The following is a 25,290-nucleotide window of genomic DNA, read 5'->3' on the forward strand; positions in this document are numbered from 1 at the left end:
TGAAGGACTTGTCACACACATTGCATCTGTGGGGTTTCTCTCCCGAGTGGAGCAGCTGGTGCTTTCTAAGATGTGACTGTTGTCGAAAGTCTTTGTCACACATATCACATGGGTAGGGTCTCTCTCCCGTGTGTGTCCCCTCATGAATCTTAAGCCTGGAGACCCATCTAAAGGATTTCTGGCAGTGTTTGCACTGGTGGAGCTTCTCTCCTCTGTGGATTGTCTTCTGTGCCTCAATAGATGAACTATGGCTGAAGGATTTGTTCCAAGTCTGGCTCTGGCAGGTTTTCTCTTCTGTGTGAATTTGCAAATGAGTTCTCAAATGAGAATAGCACTTAAAACATAGGCCACACTGCTGGCATTTGAAAGGTCTCTCATTCGTGTGGATTCCTCCATGCTTCTGAAACCCAGAGTAGCAGGAAAAAGTTTCCTCCCATTCTCCACATTCATAGAATGGCTTCTCACAATGGATTCTCTGATGTCCAGACAGGGAAGAGAATTTGCTGAAGGTTCTCCCACATGCTTCACATGGGAATTGTGACTCTGCAAACGACCCATATGAAACACATGAGAAAGAAATCCTTACCCTTCATGGTTGTCATGGATGATAACTCTGTGAGATTCTTGTTTTATTTTATTTTTTTCTATTCATTTATTTATTTATTTTGGACCTGATCTATAACTCTACTCCTGAGCTCTGTCACTGAACTCTTCAGCTTATGGCTAATGCTCCACCAATTTGAGCCACAGTACCACATCCTGATGTTCTGGAGGGTTAGTGATCATTAGAGTCTCACGGACTGTGCTGTGGGGCTCCAATTCAAGTGCTCCTCTAGATCTCAGCCTCTTTAATATCTAGGATTAAATGTGTGATCCACTGATGTGGGGCTGTGGATTTCTTTATCTCCTGTAACCCATTAGAGAACCAGATGTGGAGCTGTAGCTCAAGTTGAAGAGCATGAGCCTTGAGCATCATATGTCAAAGACCGAAACCAGGTTCTCAGTTCAAAAGCAAGGACTGGCCAAATAAGAAGCCAACCACCAGAAGCATTTTCAGTTTAGCCAATCACTGCAGTCACATTGTAGGCCTTCATGGCTTTTGGACGTGTGTTCTGGGGAGCTGTTCTGTTCATTTCCACTTACCTGTTCTTTCTTTTGACATTTCCTTTCTCCTCCCTCTCCAGGGCTCTTTGCCTTGCTGCAGACATCTGATCAGGTCTGGTGTGGAGACAGCAAGACCTGTGCATTGCATAAAGAGGAAAGCGTGTGTGCTGGAAAGCAGGAGAGAAGACACACACCAAGGCACCCCAGGGATTATTTCGAGATGGGGCATTTGTGACACCAAGAAACACCTCCAATTTCAAACCATGACTTTAGCATCCAGCTGCCACTGAGCCAAATGCACAGGGTGAAAGTGATTTGCTGAGATGGGCACAGAATGTCCTGTGTTACTGAGTGCCTGGCATTTCCACTCACCTACAAAAAGCCTGAAGGCTGGGTGCTAGTAGCTCCTTCCTGTCACCATTCCTACTCAGGGGATTGAGAACTGGAGAATCACAGTTCCAAACCAACCCTGAATGAGTGTTCTTAAGCATGCATCTCCACGGACCAGGAAAATGCTAGAATGCTGGGTGGTAGGCCCTCATCTCCATGTTATGAGAACTTGTAATTGAGAGTGCAAGGTCTTTGTTATGACATATTAGCTATACTATGACTCTCACAGTCACACAAATACAATGAAGGACATATAGTAATTTCAAAAGTTGAAAGTACAGCATGGAATGTTTTGAACATAAGATTGTGGTTTTCCTTTTGCTGGTCTTGTGTTTGAACTGGAGGTCTGGATACTTTCCTTGGGTAAATTTCACTAAAACTAGTGCTCTACCTCTTTGAACCAAGCTCTACTACCCAGTTTTGACTGGTTACTTGGAGACTCAGGCTTCTGGAACTTATCTGCCTTGGCTGTATTTAAACCAGTATCTTCAGCTATTCACTACCTGAGTACTGAGGATTAGAGAATTGGGCAGCCAGTTCCTGAAAGACTATTTGTATTTCTATTCCACCCCATAGCAAGCAATTCAGAAAATGAGGGTACCTGAGACAGACTTGCAAAATGCCAGCCTTGTGTTCTTTACTTTTTCCTTTGGAAGTTCTTCTGTTGAAGCCAGGGCCTGGGTACTATCCCTGTGTTTTTGTGCTCAAAGCCCCAGGGTACCAATTGAGCCACAGCTCCACTATCACTGTTGTTTGAATACAGGTAGACTCTCGCCAAGTTTCCTGCCTAGAGTAGCTTAAAACCCTGAACATCAGATGGCAGCCTGGTTTGTAAGGAGGATGACAGGCATGAGCTGCCAGCACCCAGCAAAGCTGGCACTGTTACACAATATTCTTAATGAAATGGTGAGGATGAGCTGGAAATGGGACACAAGATCCTCACCCACGGAGACGAGGTTCTGGTGGTTGTCCAGCATGACTTCCCTGTACAGAGCCCGCTGAGCCGGGGTCAGGCACTGCCACTCGGCCTCAGAAAAATCCACAGCCACGTCCTCAAATGTCACCTGTCCAAAGGAGAAACAGACAAAAGGGAACACTGGGGCTGCTGCCTGTGGGCAGTTTTGTACACATGGCACAGCAGATTGAGGGAATTAAGGTGATACATCCCATATGGATGAGGGAAGTGAGTAAATTAAACACGTATTTTTCAACGAGTGGAGTTTCCTGCTGTGTCTACTAAACACGTGACATTATGTTATCACATGCTCAAGGTCCCTGCAGATAAGAATATAATAAGAAGATGTGCATCAGTGGCTCATGCCTGTAATCCTACTACTCAGTTTGAGATCTTAGGTTCTTGGTTCAAAGCCAGGCCAATAAGGAAACTCTGAGAGACAGTTATGTCAAATTACCCACAAGAATATTGGAAAAGGTGCTCTGGCTTTAGTGGTAGGGCAGTAGCCTTGACGTGAAGAGCTCAGGGACAGCCCCCAGGCCCAGAGTTCAAGCATGACAATCACAAAAATAAACGAGCATTAGAAAAACAAGATTGAAGTACAAGGTGAAATTTTACATAGTATATAAAGTTAAGATATTACCTTAAGAATGTCAGTTGTGTGTATTACTTTTTTTTCATTTGTGGGGCTTGTGTTCTGGGCCTGGGTGTTGGCCCTAAGCTCTTCAGCTTGATGCTTCTTTACTGCTCATTGAGCTCCAGCACCAATGCCAGCCCAGGAACCAAAGGACCTGAGACTCTTATCTCCAATTATCCCCAGGAAAAATGGGAAGTGGCGCTTGGCTCTGGGGTAGGGAGGCAGCATTGAGCTGAACAGCTCAGGGACAGTGCCCACTTCCTAGGTTCAAGCCCCATTACTACACACACACACACACAGACACACACACACACAGCCAGAAGTGGTGGTGGGGCAGAAGTCTAGAGCACTAGACTTATGAATATGCAAGGAGTGTTTTCAGGCCCTGTGTTCAAGCCCCATTTCTGCCCAATATTGAGAAAAAGAGGGAGAGGGAGGAAGAGAGAGAGGGGGAGGAGACAGAGACAGAGAGAGAGACAGAGAGAGAGAGAGAGAGAGAGAGAGAGAGAGAGAGAGAGAGAGAGAGAGAGAGAGAGAGAGAGAGAGAGAGGAGAGAAAGAAGAGACACACAGAGAGAGACACAAAGACAGAAATAGAGACAGAGACAGAAACAAAGATATAGCCAGAGAGAGACACAATGAGAAAGAGACATGTGACAGAGAGACAGAAATTTGTGCGTCTATCAAAATATTTAAGTACTTGTGTAGTCTGTGAGATCAGAGTTCATTCAAACTAGAGACAAATTCTTGAAAAAAGAAATATTCTATCACATAGAACCTAAAAACCAGATTATTGAATGGTGAGTCAATGAAGAAATAGGTAAGCACACAGGCCTCACATCACTGGACTCACATCCTACCCAGGCACATCAAGGAGAAAGAGTATTATAACATTATTATAAATCAATTTAATGATATCTAAATTATATTAGAATATAGAGAGAACAACAATGGTAAAGTGAAAATATGTGCATTATTCCTGTTTCTCACTGTTTATTTTATGGATCATGTTATAAAATAGCATTTAAAAATACGCAGAAAGTTAGTAGCTCCATAAATTTGTTTTGCATTCTGCAAACAGGAAAATGTAACCAAGTATAGAATGAAAACAAAAGCTGTAGAACCCAGAGCCACTTTGGGATCTGCAGCTGTCAGGACCACACATCTCCATCAAGCACAGCTGAGAGCCTTCCTCCCCACACCAGGGGAGCAGAGGAAAGAAAGGAGTGAGGAGGGGAGCTGGGTTCTGTATTGATGGTAAAAGCACATTGCTCAGGAAGACCTCTGCCTGATACTCATTAGTGACAACAGAAATATCCTCATTTATATATAAGGTGATGGCATTGGACCCCAGTGACAAAGTGAGGGGTAAAGTAGTTATCCAGAAAAATGGTCACTGCTCTGGCAGGAGAGGACAACGAAAGAAAGAGATGGCTGTCACTTGAATAGACTCATAAATAAACATCGATATTAGACACAATTCCATCCACACTCATTGTGCAGTCTAGAAATCCTGGTATAACTCAATGTATTTACAATTCCTCCCTGAAGAACCACACAGCTTCTAATTCTATTTTAATTTCTGAGTTGTTCTAAGCTAGTGTTACCCTTCACTTTCATAGAGATTTTTGAATAGAGTATCAGTTGTGGGGCTTGAATTTAGACCTGGGAACTGTCTGTTGGTTTTGTTGCTCAAGGCCCCTGCTCTACACTTTAGACACAGCTCTACTTCTTGTGGTTTGGTGGTTAACAGGTGATATCTATCTTCTCAGCTACTTTTGGCTCACTTTTGTAATTCCAGCTATTCAGGGGGCCAAGCTCTGAACATCAGGGATCACAGTCGTCTAGGCAGAAATAATCCTCATGAGACTCTAATCTTCATCTAACCAAACTAAAGCATGAATGTGATCTGTACTTCCAAGTGGTAGAGCACTAACATTGAGCAAGAAGGAGCTCAGCGAACTCAGTCAAGTCTGGATTTCAAGCCTCAAATCAACACCAACAACAAAAGTCCCACAAATTGTCTTGCCTGGTCTGGCTTTGAACCATGATTGTCCAATCTGAGCTTCCTGAAGAACAAAGATTACAGGTGTGAGCCATAGTACCCAAGTCTCAAAATGGCATTATTTTTTTAATCCTTTTTAAAATTCCAGTCCTTGGGTTTGAACTCAGGGCTTGAACACTGTCCTTGGGCGTTCTCAAAGATAGAGCACTACCACTTGAGCCACAGCATCACCTCGAGCTCTTTCTAGATGTGTAGTACTGAGGAATCATACATACCCAGATCCTTGTGAATGCTAGGCAAGCACTTTAATCCTAGCTCAACTCCCAAGCTAGCAACGGGGGTTATTTTTAATCCTCATCCATGATGATACTACCACCACACCTTTCCCTCTGTGGAGTTGGTGAAGGACCTAGGTCCATTCCAAACAGCACCTAGCAACGCCTGTGGCATGTTCAGAGCTCAGTGCATATGTAAATCCTCTGCTTGTGTGTTAGAGAGAAATTCTTGGTGAGTGTTTGTCCAGACAGAAGTGATGGAGGAGGACAGATTGAAGAAAATGCTCTTCCCAGCAGGGAGAAGAATCATAAATAATTCACCTTGATGAGTAAAAGAAAAGGAGAAAGGAAATTCAATAGGATTGGCTACTCCTGAAAGGGGCTAGAAGTAGAGTACTGTTTATGTGCCTTTAAGATTTGTGTGTTGTTCCTAGGAGAGGAACACAAACACTCTCTCAACCGCTCCTGAGAGCTAATCACCCATCCAGAAATAACCCTGTGACATTCCAAGAGGAGGAGGGTTCTCACCCTGACCTGGGCTGGAAGTTCCTGGGAAGCAGCCATCACCTCCTCCTCTTCTTCCTCCCTCCCTGCGATTCCTCCCAGAGTCAGATGACCTGAATCAACCCCTCCTTGCTCTGGAGGGTCTGCCTTTAAGGCATTGGCCAATCCTCCTCACCTGCCTTCCTCACCACAGGTGAAGGCACCTGGGGCACTAGGGTGCAGATCCTCCAGTCCTGCGCTGTCACCACGTGCATTCCCAAGGGAGGAGCTGGGAGATGGGGACTGAAACATGACTTCCTCCATTCCTGATTCCTGGCTGCTTCCCCTGCCTGCAGAGGTAAAAACGTTAAGCCATGGGAAAATGAGTCCCACAGCAGGAGAGGGGGGACAAGATCTCAGAGCATAGCTGACCCCAGGGTTACCACCACTGAGGTGGATCTGGCCTGGATTTCCCTTTTCCTAGGTCAGGAATTACAGCAGCAGTGTGGATGATGATGACGACGATGATGATGATGAAATATTTTAGGTGTGATATCAATTTCACCAGATGCACTGTGATCGTAGGGACAGGTGACCAGGGATGGGGTTCCTGAGGGAGGTAAGGTCATAGCCCACACATTCTCATCTAGAGGTCTGGCTCCCCAAGTCAGGCAGTCAGGACCAGCGCCCTGAAGCTCCTCCAGGCATGGGGGATGGGGTGGTTCATGGCCTTTCTTTCCACCTGAGAGAGTCAGTGAGGATGATCTCTATGCAAATGCTGGGAAAGGGGAATCTTCCTTCAGAAGCAAACCTACACACAGCAGCCTCCCTCAGAGGCTGGGAAAGGTGAGAATGGCGGCTCCATGTCAGGGCACTGGGTGCTCTTCACCTTGACATCGCCCCTCAGAAGAATGCGCTGTCTGTCTCCCTGCACCACAATCAGCTCCAATGCATCAAAGAACTACAGGAACTACATCTTTTTTTTCTTTTCTAGTCTCGAGGCTTAAACAAGCTGAAGGCTACCCACCTGTGACTTGAACCATAGCCTCAGTTCCAGCTTTTATTGGATGTGAGGCAATGGCGGCACCCCCTGAATGGCCCTGACTGTGCTGAGGCCAAGACTGCTGACCACTCTTCTAAGAGGAGTCCATCTTGGTTTGGAGATGACAGAGAGAAGTTTTTAGGGTGGACATTTAACTAGATCTGGAATGAGGACTTTTGTGTAGGTCAAGATTCCAGCAATTTCCTAGAGGGCATCCAACTCTTGATTTCACAGACACAAACAGTAACTCACACATACAAACACACACACACACAAAGACACACAGATACTTGCAGACACACGTGCTCAAACACAGGCACACACATGTGTATACACATGCGAACACACAAACACAGATCCATATAAACACACTCACACACAACCAACATGGAATACACAGACTCATACACACACTTGTGTACACACTCATACACATGCACACAAACATACACACTCACTAAAAACCGCTTTCTGTCGAGGATAAGGATATACAATTGTAGCCTCGAGATTTCTACTACTGTATTCAGTATGTAACCAGTTCTAGTCAATAAAACAGACTGTAAAAAGGAGTAAAGAAAAAAATCAGAAAAGGAGAGAAGGAAGGGAAGGAAAAAAGAGCAAAGGGGAAGAAAGGAGGGAAAATCAAAAAGGAGGGAAGGTAGCAGGGAAGGAAGAAAGAAAACAAAGGGTCAAATCCTGTCAACTATGGGCCCCAAACACACCTGCAGCTCTTATACAGCCCACACCACTCCCCACACAGGAGTCCTTGGCATGTGCCCTTTGTCAAGGACAATGAGTTAGTCATTCACCTGGACCCCAGCCATAGCTTCCACCAGCACTGGACAGGATTTAACAGAACCCTTTGCTTTCCCTGCCACCGACCCCCCGCCACAACACCCTGGGAAAGAGCGGTGAGCGCAGCCTCTCTACATCACACGCTTACTAACAACCAAGACCGCCCTCTCATCACAATTTCCACCTCTGGGGCAGGAGCCTGGCCTAATGGTGGAGAGCTTGCCTGGCACCATGAAGACCCCATGCCACAGCTGCTTCAAGGGGATGACAAGCAGCCTCTGGAGGACCAGATGTCAATCTTCCCTCAGGAGGCGGAGCTTCCTCCTCAGCAGGGCTGGGGTCTGAGCCCATGCTTGCCACTGGACTCCAACCCTTCTGAGTTTGCAATAGATCCATGTCCAGTGGGCCTGTAACTGGCACATGAGGGGCTCTGCTTCCCTGCCTGCTCCTCAAAGCAACCAGGGGCAGCACTGGGGCTTTCCTGGTGCAGGGGAAGCTTCAGAGTCAGGGCAGCTCTGCTGGGCCTCACCTGGCTCCCAGAGCCCAGGTCTGCTGAATGTGGGCTCCACCTATGTCTCTCTGCAGTGGTGGAAAGGTGCTTGCTCCATGAAGCTCTCATACTGATGGGGAGAAGGGCTGCCTGCCTCCCTCCCTCCTCCAGCCCCAAACCCAGAGACTAGATGTCTGTTCTGTGGGGACCCAGCTTGTGGAGAGGGGACACACTAGGGCTGAGCCCTGCATTCCTCTTTGCTCTTTGCATGGTGGGTTTGAAATAAAAATGGAGGACTTCAGTGCCAGGCCTCTCACTTATTTTTGACATTCAAAATTCAAATATTAAAAGCCATCCCCTAATATTGGAAAGTACATAGTAAACTTAAATACAACTAATTCATCATCGATAGAGCCCTTAATGGTCCCTCCTTTCACACAGATGAAACACACTCAAGAGCCTGGCCAAGTCTTCTCAGGAAATTGTCATCAATTACACCTAATTCAGCTTTCTCTTTAAACCACCATACCCCTTCACCTTACAACTTAATACCTATGTTTCCTGTTAGGAATCGCAGGTTTGAGAGGCATTTACGTTCTTTGAAAGAGGGGTTTTTCACTTTTTACTGAAGACTGACTGGTAAGGTTTACTAATTATTCCACTGCGGATATTACTGAACACTCAAACTCTTCCTACTGTGACTATGCATCCATACTTCAGTGGCCACACTACATTTTCTCCTCAGTGAAACATTGCTCTCTGGCTTGATTTATCCATCTCAGGGCCTGGGCATCTCCCTGAGCATCTTAGCTCAAGCCTGGAGTTCTACCACTGGAGCCATAGCTCCACTTCAGCAGCATTTTTGGTGATTAACTGGGGATAAGAGTCTCATGGACCTTCCCGCCCTGGCTGTCTTCCCACCATGATCCTCATATCTCAGTTTCCTGAGCAGCTAGGAATGCAGGGGTAAGAAAACAGAGCATAGCAAGTCCTGTGTGGATGGATGGTTGGTTCTGAGCTAAAGACTCAGGCTGGCCAGGCAAGCTTTCTACCACTGGAGCCATGCCAGCCACAAATCTGAGGTTCCCCCCTCTCTTCTTACTGGAGTTTCAACTCAGGGTTTTGTCTGCAAGGACAGGTGGCCTCACACTTGAGCTAAGTGTATGGAATTATGACATGGTGAGGACTGGGGAAGTGAGTTTTTGTTCTTAATGTACTATGTGAACCTATTTATTTCTTCCACTTTTCTCCTTAAGATTTATGTCATGTTGTTACTGTATTTAACTTTGGACCCCGGAATATTGTATATGTGTTTCCTTGTGTATTTGAAAATGTGAAGGAAGGAAAGGGAAAAAGAAGATGATTGAGAAGGTTGGGGGAGGGGAAGTGGGAGAAAAGAACATGGCAGGGATAACAATGTTGAAGAAGTAATGAATGAACCCAGTACCTGAAGAACATAACTGCAACCCCTCTGGACATCGCCCCACAAAAAATAAAATTAAAAGAAAACAAGAAGGATGCACTGCATTGTCCTGCAAAGGCCAGGCAGAAGAAAGTCAGTCTGGTGCTCCTGGGAGGAGAATGTGCTGAACTTCCTGGGACTGGGAAGAGAAGAGCAGATGTGAGACCCTGGCGGTCCTGAGACCAAGACTGCTGACCACTCTTCTCAGAAGCATACATATTTGTTTGCAAATGAACGCAACGAGTTTCTAGGGTGGAGATTTGGCTAGATCTCGACTGAGGACTTTGGTGTAGCTCAGGATTCCAGCACTTTCCTAGCAGACACCCAACTCTTGAGTTCAAACCTCAGACCAAAACACCAACTCACACATACACATACACACACACACACACAGATTCATGCAGACAGACACACGTACTCAAACACATGTGTGTACACACATGAACACATACAAACACAAAACAATAGAAAAACACTCACCCCCTACCCTGCATGCCCAGACTCAGATTCATACACACACTTGTGTAACAAAATCACACACACACACACACACACACACACAACACAAACAGATTTCTGTGGGGGATGAGGATATACAATTTTATCCCCGAGTTTTCTACTACATTATTAAGTATGTGTCCAGTTTTAGTCATTAAAACAGACTTTAAAAAGCAAGGATAGAGGAAAATCAGAAAAGGAGAGAAAGAAGGAAAGGAAGAAAAAAAAGGAGGTGGAGGAAGGAGGGAAAATCAAAAAAAGAGGGAAGGAAAAAGGGAGGGAAGAAAGAAAAGGAAGGGTCACATCCTGTCCTCTATGGGCCACAAACACACCTAGCTTTTACAGAGACCACACCACTCTCCACACAGGAGCCCTTGGCTGGTGCCTCTTGTCATGGGAAATGAGTTACAGTCGTTGACCTAGACCGCCGCCATAGCTTCCATTAGCCCCTGACAGGACTTAACAGAATCCTTTGCTTTCCATGTCCCCCAAAACACCCAGAAAAAGAGTAGTGAGCTGAGGCCTCTCCAAACCATGCCCATGCTACAACCAAGACCGCCCTCTCACCACACATTCCACCTCTGGGGCAGGGGCCTGGCCTAATGGTGGAGAGCTTGCCTGGCACCACAAGGACCCCATGCCACAGCTGCTTCAAGGTGATGACAAGCAGCCTCCTGAGGACCAGATGTCAATCTTCCCTCTGGAGGCGGAGCTTCCTCCTCAGCAGGGCTGGGGTCTCAGCACAGGCTTGACACTGAGCTCAAACCCTTCTGAGTTTGCAATAGGTCCATGTCCAGTGGGTCTGCAACTGGCACATGAGGCCAACAGGGGCTCTGGTGCCCAGCCGGCTCCTCAATGTATTGGGGCTTTTCTTGTGCAGGGGGAGTCTCCAGAGCCAGGGCAGCTCTGCTGGGCCTCACCCAGCTTTCAGAGCCCAGGTCTGCTGAATGTGGGCTCCAGCTATGTCTCTCTCCAGTGGTGGCAGGGTGCTTGCAACATGAACCTCTCATGAGGATGAAGTGTTGCCTGCCTTCCTCCCTCCTCGTCCAGCCCACAATCCAGAGACTCAGGTCTGCTCTATTGGCACCCAGCTTGTGGAGAGGGGACACACTAGGGCTGGGCCCTGCATTCCTCTGTGTTCCCTAGTGTGATAGGTTTGAAATCAAAAAGTAACACTTCAGTGACAAGTTCCTCACTCATTTATTGACATCGGAATTCAAACATTAAAAGCCATCCCCTAATATTGGGAAGTACATCGTAAAGTTAAATACAAGTAATCAGCCATCCATACAGCCCTAGATGTTCCCTCATTCAACACAGATTAAACACACTCAAGAGCCTGGCCAAGGCTTCTCAGAACATTCCTATCAATTACATCTAACTCACCTTTCTATTTAAACCTGCATAACCTTTGAACTTACAACTTACCTATGTTTTCTATTCATAATTGCAGGTTTGAGAGGCATTTACATTCTTTGAAAGGGGGGTTTTCACTTTTTACTGAAGATTGACTGGTAAGGTTTATTAATTATCCACTGCAGATATCACTGAACACTCGAACCTTTCCCACTGTGACTATGGATCCATACTTCACTGGCCACACTACATTTTCTCCTGAGTGAAACATTGCTCTCTGGCTTCATTTCTCCATGTCAGGGCCTGGGCACTGTCCCTGAGCATCTTAGCTCAAGCCTGGAGTTCTACCCCTGGAGCCATAGCTCCACTTCAGCAGCATTTTTGGGGATTAAGTGGGAATAAGAGCCTCATGGACTTTCCTGCCCTGGCTGTCTTCACACCATGATCCTCACATCTCAGCTTCCTCAGCAGCTAAGATTGCAGGGGTGAGACACCAGAGCCTGGCAAGTCCTGTGTTCATGTAGGGTTGGTTCTGAGCTAAAGACTCAAGCTTGCAAGACAAGCGTTCTACCACTGGAGCCATGCCAGCCACAAATCTGAGCTTCCCCACTGTCGTGATTATTGCAGTTTCGACTCAGGGTTCTGTCTGCCAGGACAGGGGGCCCCACACTTGAGTCAAGATGGTGAGGATGGGGCAAGTCGACAAATGATGTCATCTCTCTCCTTCCTTCCTGGGTCCTCTCCTTCCTAGATGCTGTGATGGATTCTAAAGCCCGGGATTTAGTGGGAGAATTTTTTGAATTGTCAGTATGTGTAGAGGTTTGATTTTTTTTCTGATGGGGTTTCTCCATGTTTCTTCTCTTCTGGGTAGTGTTGAGAAGTCATCCCCTGTGCCCTGAAACTACAGGGCTCCTGTGGGCTGTGGATTTTCTCCTGTCCCCTGAGGTTTGTGCACCTTGTAAGGGATTTGGTCCACATACGGGATTGGTAGGGTCTCTACCCAGTGTGGATTCTCTGGTGACTTCTAAGGCTCTTGCTGTCTCTGAAGGATTTGTGGCACTGCTGACATGGGTAGGGTTTTTCTCCCAAGTGTATCGGCCTGTGCCGTTTCAGGTTGAAGAGTTTTCTGAAGCTTTTCCCACAGTGGTTGCACTTGTGAGGTTTTACTCCTGTGTGGATTCGCTGATGGATGAACAGAGTGCTAGGATAAGTGAAGGACTTGTCACACACATTGCATCTGTGAGGTTTCTCTCCCTAGTGGATTCTCTGGTGGATTATCAGAGTGCTAGAATGAGTAAAGGACTTATCACACACAGTGCATCTATGGGGTTTCTCTCCTGGGTGGATTCGCTGGTGGGTGATCAGATAGCAGGGCCAAGTGTAGGATTAATCACACACATTGCATTTATGAGGTTTCTATCCTGAGTGGATTCGCTGGTGAGTGATCATATTCCCGTGATGAGTGAAGGATTTGTCACACACATTGCATCTGTGGGGTTTCTCTCCTGTGTGGATTCGCTGGTGGGTGATCAGATGGCAGCGCCGAGTGAACGATTTTTCACACATATTGCATCTGTGGGGTTTCTCTCCTGAGTGGATTCGCTGATGAGTGATCATATTCCCGCAATGAGTGAAGGATTTTTCACACACATTGCATTTGTGGGGTTTCTCTCCTGAGTGGAGCAGCTGGTGGTTTCTAAAGTGTGACTGATGTTGAAAGGCTTTGTCACACACATCACATGGGTAAGGCCTCTCTCCTGTGTGTGTCCTTTCATGTATCTTAAGCCTGGAGACCCATCTAAATGATTTCTGGCAATGTTTGCACTGGTGGAGTTTCTCTCCTATGTGGATTGTCTTGTGTGTCTCAAGGGATGAACTATGGCTGAAGGATTTGTTGCAAGTCTGGCTCTGGTAAGTTTTCCATTCTGTGTGAATTTACAAATGAATTCTCAAATGGGAAGAGCACATAAAACACAGGCCACACTGCTGGCATTTGAAAGGATTTTCATTCGTGTGGATTCCTCCATGCTTCTGGAACCCAGAGTAGCAGGCAAAAGTTGTCCCCCAGTCTCCACATTCATAGAATGGCTTCTCACAATGGATTCTCTGATTCCCTGAGAGGGAGGAGAGTTAAATTCCCTGGTTCGTATACTAGCCATGTGATAATATGTTATCATATTCTTATGGTCCCTACACATAATATAATAAGAATATGTGGATAGGTGGCTCATGCTTGTAATCCTTCTACTCAGAGTTTGAAATCTCAGGTTCTTGGTTCAAACCCAGTCCAAGCATGAAACTCTGAGTTACAGTTATCTCAATTTAGCCACCAGAAAAGTAGCAGTTTTGCTGTTGCGGTAGTGGTAGCACAGTAGCCTTGACCTGAAGAGCTCAGGGACAGCCACAGACCCAGAGTTCAAGCACCATAATCAAAAATATAAACAAGGGCCACGAGTTTGACCTAGTGGTAGAGTGCTTGCCTGGTATGCATGACAACCCAGGTTCAATACCTCGGTACCACATACATAGAAAAAAGTCAGAAGTGGTGCTGAGGCTCAAATGGTAGAGTTCTAGCCTTGAGAAACCCATGGATGCTGCTGAGGCCCTGAGCTCAAGACCTGGACTGGCAATATATATATATATATATATATATATATATATTTATATTTATATATATTTATATATATGCAAGCTTAAGAAGAACAAATTGAAGTACAAGATGAAAATTTACATACCATATAAAATTTAGATATTACCTTAAGAATGTCAGTTTTGTGTTTTATGTTTTTTTTCATTTGTGAGGCCTGTACTCTGGGCCTGGGTGTTGTCCCTAAGCTCTTCAGCTTGATGCTTCTGCCCTACCCATTGACCTGCAGCAGAAATGTAAATTGCCAGCCCAGGAACCAAAGGACCTGAGACTCATCTCCAATTATCCCCTAAAAAGTTGGGAAGCGGGGCTTGACTCAAGGTTAGGGAGGCAGCGTTGGGCTGAAGAGTTCAGGGACAGTGCCCACGTCCAGGGTTCAAGTCCCATTAGCCTATACCCAAAAGAAAAAAAAAGCCAGAATTGGGGGTGGGGATCAAGTGGTAGAGCACTAGAGTTAAGAATATCCAAGGAGAGGTCCCAGGCCCTGTGTTCAATCCACATTGTTGCGAGAAAGAGAGAGAGAGAGAGAGAGAGAGAGAGAGAGAGAGAGAGAGAGAGAGAGAGAGAGAGAGAGAGAGAGGGGGGGGGGCAGGCAGACAGAGTCAGAGATATAGACAGAGAAAGAGAAAACAGAGAGATACAAAGACAAGAGAGAAAAAACAGAAAGAGAGAGGGAGAGACAGAGAGAAATTTGAGCCTCTATCCAAATATTTCAATACTTTGTGTAATCTCTGAGGTCCTTTCTTGAGAAAAGAAATATTCTAGCATATAGAATCTGAAAAACCCATTACTGAATGGTGAGTCAATGAAGACATAGGGAAGCTTCAATAGACTCACATCTTTTATCTTAATTACTCATGGTTTAAAGCCAGCCTGGCCAGGAATGTCGAGAATAAAGGGTAGAGAATTATAACATTACTTTAAATCAACTTAATAATATCTAAATTATATTAAAATGTAGAGAGACACCAATGATAAAGTGGGAAAATGTGCATTATTCCTCTTTCTCAGTGTTTATTTTATGGACCAGGTTATAAAATAGCATTTAATTAATTTACTAGCTATGTCCTTTGCCATACAAAAGCTCTGCAGCTTAATGCAGTCCCACTTATGCAGCCTTGTTCTGATTTGTTGTGATTCTTGTCCTTATTAAGAAAGTTTCTATGTGTGCCAAGGAGACCTATTGTATCTCCTATTCCTTCTTGTAAAGTTTTCAGTGTGTCAGCTTTTACCTCGAGGTCTTTGATCCATTTGGAGTTAATTCTAGTGCAGGGTGACAAAGAAGGATCCACCTTTAGTTTTCTGCAGGTACTTAACCATTTCTGCCAGCACCACTTGTTGAAGAGGCTGTCTTTCTTCCATTCTATTTTTTGGCTCCCTTGTCAAAGATTAGGTGGCCATAGGTCTGTGGTTTAATATCTAGGTCCTCAGTTCTATTCCATTGGTTTTCACGCCTGTTCTTGTGCCAGTACCAAGCTGTTTTGATACTTATAGCTTTGTAATAGAATCTAAAGTTTGGTATTGAAATTCCTCCTGCACTGTTCTTTCTGCTAAGAAGTGGAGAAGCTCTTCAACAGACAAAGTCCTCATAGCTAAAATATATCAACAGATCAAAAAATTGAATCACTCCAAAACTAATCTTCAAAGAAACAACCATTCCATTAAAAGATGGGCCAAATCATATCTAAAATATATCAACAACTCAAAAAATTGAATCACTCCAAAACTAACCTCCAAAGTAACAACCATCCCATTAAAAAATGGGCCAAAGACTTAAAGAGAGTCTTCTCTGAAGAAGAAACAAAAATGGCCTATAGACACATGAAGAAATGCTCAACATCTCTGGTCATAAAAGAAATGCAAATCAAAACAACTCTAAGATTCCACCTCACTCCAGCTAGAATGGCCAGGATCAGGAAAACGAATGACAACAGATGCTGGAGGGGATGTGGCCAGGAGGGATCACTACTACACTGTTGGTGGGAGTGCAAACTCGTTCAACCACTATGGAAAGCAGTGTGGCAGTGCCTCAAAAGGCTAAACATAGAACTCCCCTATGACCCAGCAATTCCACTACTTGGCATTTACCCAACCACCCAGAAACAAGGACATACTAAATCCACTAGCACAACAATGTTCACTGCAGCACTATTCACCATAGCAAAGATATGGAACCAACCTAGATGTCCCTCAGTTGATGAGTGGATCAACAAGTTGTGGTATTTGTATACAATGGAATTCTATGCTACTGTCAGAAAGAATGACATCACCCCATTTGTTAGGAAATGGAAAGACTTAGAAAAAATCCTATTAAGTGAAGTAAGCCAGACTCAAAGGAACTTAGGCTCAATGGTTTCCCTCATTCGTCATAATCAGTAGAAACCTTGGGCTCTACTAGCAGAGATTTGCAATAGAGCAAAATCTTGATACATAAGGACATATAATGTGAAGCTAATTGAAAGGACCTCCAGGATAGTGAAACAAAAGCCATATAATGAAAGATTGTTGTCCTTAATGTACTATGTTGTCTCTCATCTCCTTTGCTGTCCCTTGGTTATCTCATATTGGTATAGTATCTCACTTTGTTATCTGATATATTGAATTTATTTGTATTTGGATATTTGAAATTTGATAGGGAAGGGGGGAAAACCAAGACGGGTGGGGGGTGTGGGGGGGAGGGAAACGGGTACCAAGACATGTGAAAGGGTATCAATGTATGTGAATTAATGCACCTTCTATCTGGCAAATATCATGTAACCCTTTTACTAATTACAATAAAAAAAATAAAAGATGGGCCAAAGACTTAAAGAGTCTTCTCTGAAGAAGAAATAAAAATGGCCTATAGACACGTGAAGAAATGCTCAACATCTCTGTTCATAAAAGAAATGCAAATCAAAACAACTCTAAGATTCCACCTCACTCCAGTTAGAATGGCCAGGATCAGGAAAACGAATAACAACAGATGCTGGAGGGGATGTGGCCAGGAGGGATCACTACTACACTGTTGGTGGGAGTGCAAACTTGTTCAACCACTGTGGAAAGCAGTGTGGCAGTGCCTCAAAAGACTAAACATAGAGCTTCCCTATGACCCAGCAATTCCACTACTTGGCATTTACCCAACCACCCAGAAACAAGGACACACTAAACCCACTAGCACACTATTTACCATAGCAAAGATATGGAACCAACCCAGATGTCCTTCAATTGATGAGTGGATCAACAAGTTATGGTATTTGTACACAATGGAATTCTATGCTGCTGTCAGAAAGAATGACATGGCCCCATTTGTTAGGAAATGGAAAGACTTAGAAAAAATCATATTAAGTGAAGTAAGCCAGACTTAAAGGAACACAGGCTCAATGTTTTCCCTCATTTGTCATAATCAGTAGAAACTTTGGGCTCTCCTAGCAGAGATTTGCAGTAGAGCAAAACCTACATACATAAGGCCATACAGTATGACACTAAATGAAAGGACCTCTAGGATATAGAAACAAAAGCCATATAATGAATGATGGTTGTCCTTAATGTACTATGTTATCTCTCATCTCTTTTGCTGTCCCTTGGTTATCTCATATTGTTACAGTATCTCACTTTGTTAACTGATATATTGAATATATTTGTATTTGGTTATTTGAAATTGGATAGGGAAGGGGGGAAAACAAGATGAGGGGTAGGGTTGGGGGGAAGAGAAATGGGGACCAAGACATGTGAAAGGGTATCAATGTATGTGAATTAATGCACCTTCTATCTGGCAAATATAATGTAACCCTTCTATTAATTACAATAAAAATATATGAAAAATAATAATAAAGAACTTATGAGTTCTGAAAAAATAAAATAGCATTTAAAAATATGTAGAAATTATTAGCTCCATAAATTTGTTTTGCATTCTGCAAACAGGAAAATGTAACCAAGTATGGAATGAAAAAAAAACTGTAGAACCCAGAGCCGCTTTGGGATCTGCAGCTGTCAGGACAGCACATCTCCATCAAGCACAGCTGAGAGCCTTCCTCCCCACACCAGGGGAGCAGAGGAAAGAAAGGAGTGAGGAGGGGAGCTGGGCTTCTGTATTGATGGTGAGCAAACATTGTCCAGGAAGACCTCTGCCTGATACTCATTAGTGACAAGAGAAATATCCACATTTATATATAAGGTGATGGCTTTGACCCAAGGCATGAACTGAGGGAATAAAGTAGTTATCCAGCAACCTGGTCAGTGCTCTGGCAAGAGAGGACAATGAAAGAAAATGATGGCTATCAAAAGAATCCCCTCAGTAATGAACAACCATTTTATGCACAATTCAAGCCGCACCACTATACATTCTGCAAACTGTGATAGATCTCAATATTTAGGCTTCCCATCTGAGGAACCAGACGTGTCCTAATTCTACTTCATTTTCTGAGCTGTTTCAGGCTACAGTTACTCTTCAAAAACATTGGCATTTTTTTTCTTTTCTCAGTTAATGCCAATTTCAGGGATTGAATTCAGGTCCTGGGCTTCCTCCCTGAGTTGTTTTGCTAAAGGCCATTGCTCTACCCTTTGACCACCACTTCCTCCAGTTTGGTAGATAATTGGTGATAAGACTCGCCAGCGGTTTCACACCGAAATTCTTAGTAAGTCCTTCAAAGGAGAACTCACTCCACTACTCCTCAAGCTACTCTATGGGAATGAAACCCAACCTAACTCATTCTCTGAAGCCAGCACCATCTGCATTCCAAAACAGACAGGGACTCCTCCGAGAAAGAGAACTGGAGACCCATTTCTTAGATGCACATCAATGTGAAACTTCTCAACAAAATTCTGACCAACTGATTTCAACAACTCATTGAGAAAAGTATGCAGTATGATCAAACAAGATTCCTTCCTGAGATGCAAAGCTGGGTCAATATATGCAAGTCAATTAATGTAACTCAGCACATCACCTGGAGCAAGGACTAAAAACACAGGACCATCTCAGTAGATGCAGAAGAAGCATTGCACAAGCTCCATCACCCATTTACGATAAAAGCTCTGGGGAAGCTAGAAATCCATGGAACAGTCCTCAATATAATGAAGGCTTTGTATGGCAAACCTTCAGCTATCATTATACATAATGGTGAAAAGTTAAAGCCATTTGCTCGAAAAGCAGAAACAAGACAAGGATGGCTGCTCTCTCCACTCCTCTTCAATATAGTATTAAAATTGCTAGCTACAGCCAAGAGGCAGGAGGCAAACATCACTGGAAAACTGGGAAAGAAGAAAAAAACTCTGCCTCTTTGCAGATGATACGATCCGGCAGTTGAAGAACCCCAGGGAATCCACTCCAAAGTGACTTGAGCCAAGCCAAAACATTGGCAAGGTTGCAGGATATAAGATTGTTTTTTGGTGAACAACTAGAATGTTTATTGCATTAACACCACAATGACAAGGGAAATGATATAAAAAATATCTAAACAAAAATAAGGAGATGTATGACATTAATATAATCGCATTTTTAAAAGAAAAACACAAAAGTCGAGTTTAAAAAAAACAAATAGAAAATGGTTGTAATTGAATACATGATTTTTGTGAGCCAGAACGTTGGAAAATTAGCAGGATATATCATTATTCCACAAAGTCAATGCTTTTTCTGTAATCCAACAATGAGATGACAGAGGATGAAATCACAGAATGTAAGTCCTTTTGCAGTAACCTCAAAAACTAGTAGAATAACTAAGAATTGATCAAAGATGTGAAGGAAAAAAGCTGAAAATGAAATTAAAGCAGATCTAAGGAAGTGGAAAAACCTCCCTTGTTCCTGGATTGGAGTTTAACATGATGAAAATGGCAATACTGCCCATGCTATCTTAAAATGCAATGCAATACCCATCAATATCCCAATATCATTTTTAATGAAATAGAAGGAACAATAAAAATTCATGTGGAATAACAAGGTTGAAATAATTGCATATGGAACATGAAAAGAACCGCTTGTTTCCAATTCTTGGCATTCACTTTGATATGCTCCTTTATGTATGGTCCCATGCACTGGGTGTTTGTGGTATTGTGATGCCTAGTGAGAATGTCATAAACATAGTGTAGTTATTACAAATGAAGAAAACTGTGAAACCCATATTTCTTTGGGAATGGCTTGCTTTGCTTCATATTTTTGTCTAGGTTTCTCCATTTCCCCATGAGTGGGCCTTGTCATTCTTTCCAGTGGAGACACAGAACCCCATGGTCTACCTATACAAATCTTCTTGGCCCATTCATCTATGGAGGGGCATCCAGGTTACTTCCACATCAGAGCTATGGCAAATAATGCTGCAGTGAACATGGTTGTGTTGATATCTTCAGTGTGGCTTTGTTTGTGGTCATCTGGGTAAATTCCTGGGAGTGGGATTGCTGGGTCACAGGGTAGCCCTATGCTTAGCCTTTTGAGGACCTTCCACACTGCTTTCCAGAATGGCTGAACAAAGTTTACAGTGGGACCCACAGGGTAGTAGCATTCCCTTTCAGCCACATCCCCACCAGAATCTGCTGCTACTCGATTTCTTGATGAGGGCCATTCTAACTGGGGTGAGGTGGAATCTCAATGTGGTTTTGAATCGCATGCCTTTGATAGCCAGATAGATTGAGCATTTCTTCATGTGCCTAGGGCCACTCTTACTTTGTCTTCACAAAAGTCTAAGTCTTAGGCCACTTGTCAAAGGGGTGGTTTCCCTTAGAGTCTTGATTTTGGAGGGACTAAATTTTTTGAGTTCTAAATATATTTTAGATATGAGGCCCTTGTGTGTTGTATGGATAATAATGATTTTCTCCTAATATTGGCCTTTCTTTCTTGTTAGCTATTTCCTTTGTCAATGCAGAAGCTCAGCAGTTTAATGCAATCCCATTTCTCCAAAGGTTCTTAGATTTGTTGTGTTTGGGAGCATTAATTAAGAAAGTTTTGGGGTTAGTGTCTTAGCGGTAGTGTCCTTGGCTAGCATACATGAAGTCCTAGGTTTAATTCCTCAGTACCACATTTGCAGAAAAATTCTGTGGTTCAAGTGATAGAGTGCTAGCCTTGAGCAAAAAGAACTTCAAGGACAGTGCCCAGGCAGAGTGCATCAAGCTTAGGAGTGGCAAAAACAGAGAAGACATAGAGAGAGAAAGGGAGTAAGGGAGAGAGGAAGGAAGGAAGGAAGGAAGGAAGGAAGGAAGGAAGGAAGGAAGGAAGGAAGGAAAGAAGGAAGGAACTGAAGGAATAAATGGAGAAAGGGAGGAAGGAAGAAAGGAAGGAAGGAAGGAAACAAAAAAAGGAAGTTAAGGGAAGGAGGATGGGAGAAAGCAAGGAGGGAAGTGAGGAAGTAGGAAAGGAAGGTAGGGGAAGGAAGGTAGAAAGGTAGGGGAATGAGGAAAGGGGGAAGCAAGTAAGGGAGTTAGGGAAGGAAAGAAAGAAAGGAAAGGAAAAGTTTCGCACCTGTGCATAATGTTTCTTGTATACTTTCCTGTAGTATTTCCAGAGGATCTGCTTTCACCTGGGCCCCTTGATTCACTTGAAATTCTACATAGAGAACAGACAAGACAAAATAATGGCATTTGCTGGGATGTGGCTGAAATTAGAGTGAATCATGTTGAGTGAGATAAGTCAAGACCTAAGGAACCAAAGGCCCCTGGTCTCCTTAATATGTGGATATTAGATCCAAACAGTACAATAGCGATGACTCAATATTTGGCCACCCAAGGTTATGGACATGATCTTGGATATAAAAACATAACTACATAGACATAAAAATCGATGATGGGCTATATATTCTACAGACATAATGGTTTGTTACATATACGACTTCTGGGCATCTACCCCAAAGATCATGTCTCAAGATATGATAAGGACACCTGCTCAGCAATGTTTATCTCTGCAGTATTCACAATAGTCAGGTGATGGAAACTACCCAGATTCCCCACTGCAGATGAATGGATAGAAAATTGTGGTATATATATACAATGGAATTCTACATAGCCAACAGAGAAGATAAAATAAAGGCATTTTCAGGGAAGTGGATCAATCTAGAGCAAATCATAATGAGTGTGACAAGTCAAGACCAAAGGAACAAAGGCACATGGTATCCTTAATATATAGCTATTATATCCAAACAGTACAACAGCGAGGACTCAATATTTGCATACCCAATGATATGGGCATGGTATAGGAAACATAAACACAACTACATACACATAAAAACTTATGACTCCATAGACATAATATTTTATTACATTGATTAATCTATGATATAAAAACATTTTACATAATTTTGATTATTTTCCAAACACTGTGCCTGTGATTGTATATAGAGATTCCCTTCTTGAATACTTGTTTCTTAAATATGACATATATAATATGATGTAAAAATCAATGTTAATAAAATCTTTTATAAAAAATTTTTAAACTTAAAAATATACAAGCAAAATTCAATTTTTTCATTTATAAATTAACAATAGTTCTTTAACAAGTATGCATCTGTGTTCAAATTTGACTGGTAGCTCCAAAATTTATTATATTTGCTTTATGTGCATGATTGGAGCTGTGTTTTGAAGCATCTTAGTTTTATTAGGCCAGTGTGGTATTTTATTCTTGTAATTCCAGCTACTTGGAAAGCAGAGATTTGGAGAATCCCAATCCAAGGCCAGTCCCAGGCAAATATGGAAGACTTTATGTAAGATATTACAAAAAGCAAAAAAAAAAAAGTCAGGTACCAGCGGCTTATACCTCTAATCCTAGCTACTCAGGAGGCTGAGAGCTGAGAACTGAGGCTCAAAGCAAGTCCTGGCAGAAAAGTCTGTGAGACTCTTATCTCCAGTTACACACCAGAAAGCCAGAAGTAGAGTTGTGGCTCAGGTGAGGGGTTGTAGCATTGACTACAAAAACTAAGGCACCGTGCCAGGCCCTGATTCAAGATGTAGGACTTATAGAGAGAGAGTGGGGAGAGGAGCAGGCAGGTAGACACAGACAGATGAAAGCAAAACAAGTCTATGGTTAAAGTGACAGGACTTGCCTAGCAAGCTCAGAGTCCTGAGTTGAAACCAAAGTATTGCTAACAAAGAATAATTCTTTTTCCTAAATTTGCTACTGGTTTTAGTATCCTGCTTTATCTGAATGTAAGCTAGATATTGTGTAGTTCACAGTTCAAATTCATTAGACACCTTGAAAGACAATGCCAAATAATCTGAATGTTAGAGTTTTTCCCCATTTGAACCTAGAGACACTTAATTCTTGAAGACCTGATAATATTAATCTCTAATAAAAAGGATTGAAAGGCACTGAATGAACCATGATGCCATCTGAAAAGCAAAAAAAGTTATGATCCAAAACAGTGAATTAGGTAATATCAAAAAGGAAAAATAGCCAAGCATCAATGGCTCAGGTCTGCAATTGTAACTACTCAGAAGGCTGAGATCTGAGAATCCTGGCTCAAGACAGCCCAGACAGAAAAGTCCATGACACTCCAATAATGACTCTGGAAAATCCAGAGGTGGTGTTGTGGCTCAGTTGGTAGAGTGCTAGCCTTGAGCACAAAGGGGCTCAGGGACAGAGCCTGGACCATAAGTTCAAGCCCCAGGACAGGTCAAACACAAAATAATAAAATTTACAATCTCACCACTTTATAAATATCTGGCTGCTGCTGATGACCCACAAGGTTCCAGAGATGTCTTAGTTGACTCACCTCTCCTCCTTCATGGATATAGACAAGAACCCCGAGTCCCACGGACATGTGGTGGAGACACGACCCACTCTACATGGAGTGGATGGTCACCATAATCCTATCTGTGATCTCCCTGTTGGCACCTGAAATAGAAGGGGAGAGCATTGTGGGTGGAGCCCATGCAGTGCATCCACCCTGAGGAGGAAAGGCCAGGGGACTCTGCTCTACAATTCACCATCACACCAGCCAGATGAGGAGCAGAGGCTCAGCAGTAGAGTGCCAGACAGGGACAACAGCTAGACAGCACCCAGAACCTGAGTTCAAGCTCTATGATTGGCACAAAAGGAAGGGAGGTAGGGAGGCAGGGAGGAAGAAGGGGAAGGAGGGAGGGAGAGAGGGAGAGATGGAGGACATAGAATGAGACATTTCTGTGAAAGATTTCTTTGGGAATGATTTCTTTTCAGAGTTAGTGGACACAAGGAAGGAAAATGGTGAAGTGACATGTGCCGGGAACAGTGGGCTCCGGTCCCAAGGCAGGTAGGCAGGGCCTGATGGGCCTGCTGGACTTTGTGAGGATTCTTATCAAACAGGAAGAACATTTCCTGACCTAGGTGCTTCTTTAGTCTCAAAATTCTGAACTCAGAACTTGGCAAGAATTTCTGTGTTGTCTTCTCCTGGGGGTCGTCCTTCTTTGACCCAGCTACTTTCCCTGTTGATTGTGGACATCTTTCTACACATGACCTCCACAGTTTGGGATTGAAGACTGTTCCACCTCTCAGAATCTACACAGTGATATCCCTTGCATTTGATTGTCTTCCTGATTTTCCTGGAAGAAATAAAGCAACCAATGTGGGCCTTCAAAACAACAACAACAACAACAACAACAACTGGTTTAATATGCATTGACCTGATGTGAGGATTGGGTTATGAGTATCCCATGAATATTTATACAGGCAGGGTGACAAGAGTGACCCTCTCTGAGGAGGTATTCGTTCTCCAATTCCCTAGTCACTTTTACTGATATGTGTGTGTATGTGTGTGTCTGTGTTTGTGTGTGTCCTGGGGTTTGAACTCTGCCTGGGCACTGTCCCTGATCTCTTCAGCTTAAGGCTATCACCCTACCCCTGAGCCAAGCCCCACTTCCCATTTTCTAGGGGTTAATTGGAGATAGGAGTCTCCAGTCCTTTTGTGCCCTTGCTGGCTTTGAACCTTGATCCTCAGATCTCAGCCTCCTCAGTAGCTAGGACTACAGGCAGGAGCAACAGCTTCAGGAGTCAGTGATAATCTTGAGGGCCTTGTTTTGTTAATTGTGCTAAGGAGGGGATCAGTAGAGATGACTTACCCCGGGTTTCTGGTTCACCTTAGTGTTTAGGTGTCAATTCCACACCTGGTCTCTTCTGATCTTGCAGCTTCCGATGGTTTATTGGAGGGAGAGAAGAGTCTGTCAGATTTTCTGCTTAGCAACCATGGTCCTCAGGTCTCAGCTTCCTGAGGACAACTGATTACAGATG

At 43.6% G+C, this 25,290-nt stretch overlaps 1 protein-coding gene across 2 annotated transcripts in view; it reads right to left on the reverse strand.

Annotated features, from left to right (window-relative positions):
- Positions 1-1,149: 1,149 nt before the first annotated feature.
- Positions 1,150-25,290, reverse strand: part of LOC150043441 (vomeronasal type-1 receptor 1-like) — a 48,479-nt gene continuing 24,338 nt past the window's right edge. For both annotated transcript variants that reach the window (XR_016533403.1, XR_016533401.1), the window contains 2 exons: positions 2,438-2,558; positions 1,150-1,239 (listed from right to left, as the gene is read on the reverse strand). The gene's annotated coding sequence lies outside the window, so the exon portion shown is untranslated. The remainder of the gene's footprint in view (positions 1,240-2,437; positions 2,559-25,290) is intronic.

The sequence above is a fragment of the Megascapheus bottae genome, chromosome 31 (assembly GCF_031878675.1).
Source record: "Megascapheus bottae isolate mThoBot1 chromosome 31, mThoBot2.hap1, whole genome shotgun sequence".
Classification (NCBI taxonomy): Eukaryota; Metazoa; Chordata; class Mammalia; order Rodentia; family Geomyidae; genus Megascapheus; species Megascapheus bottae.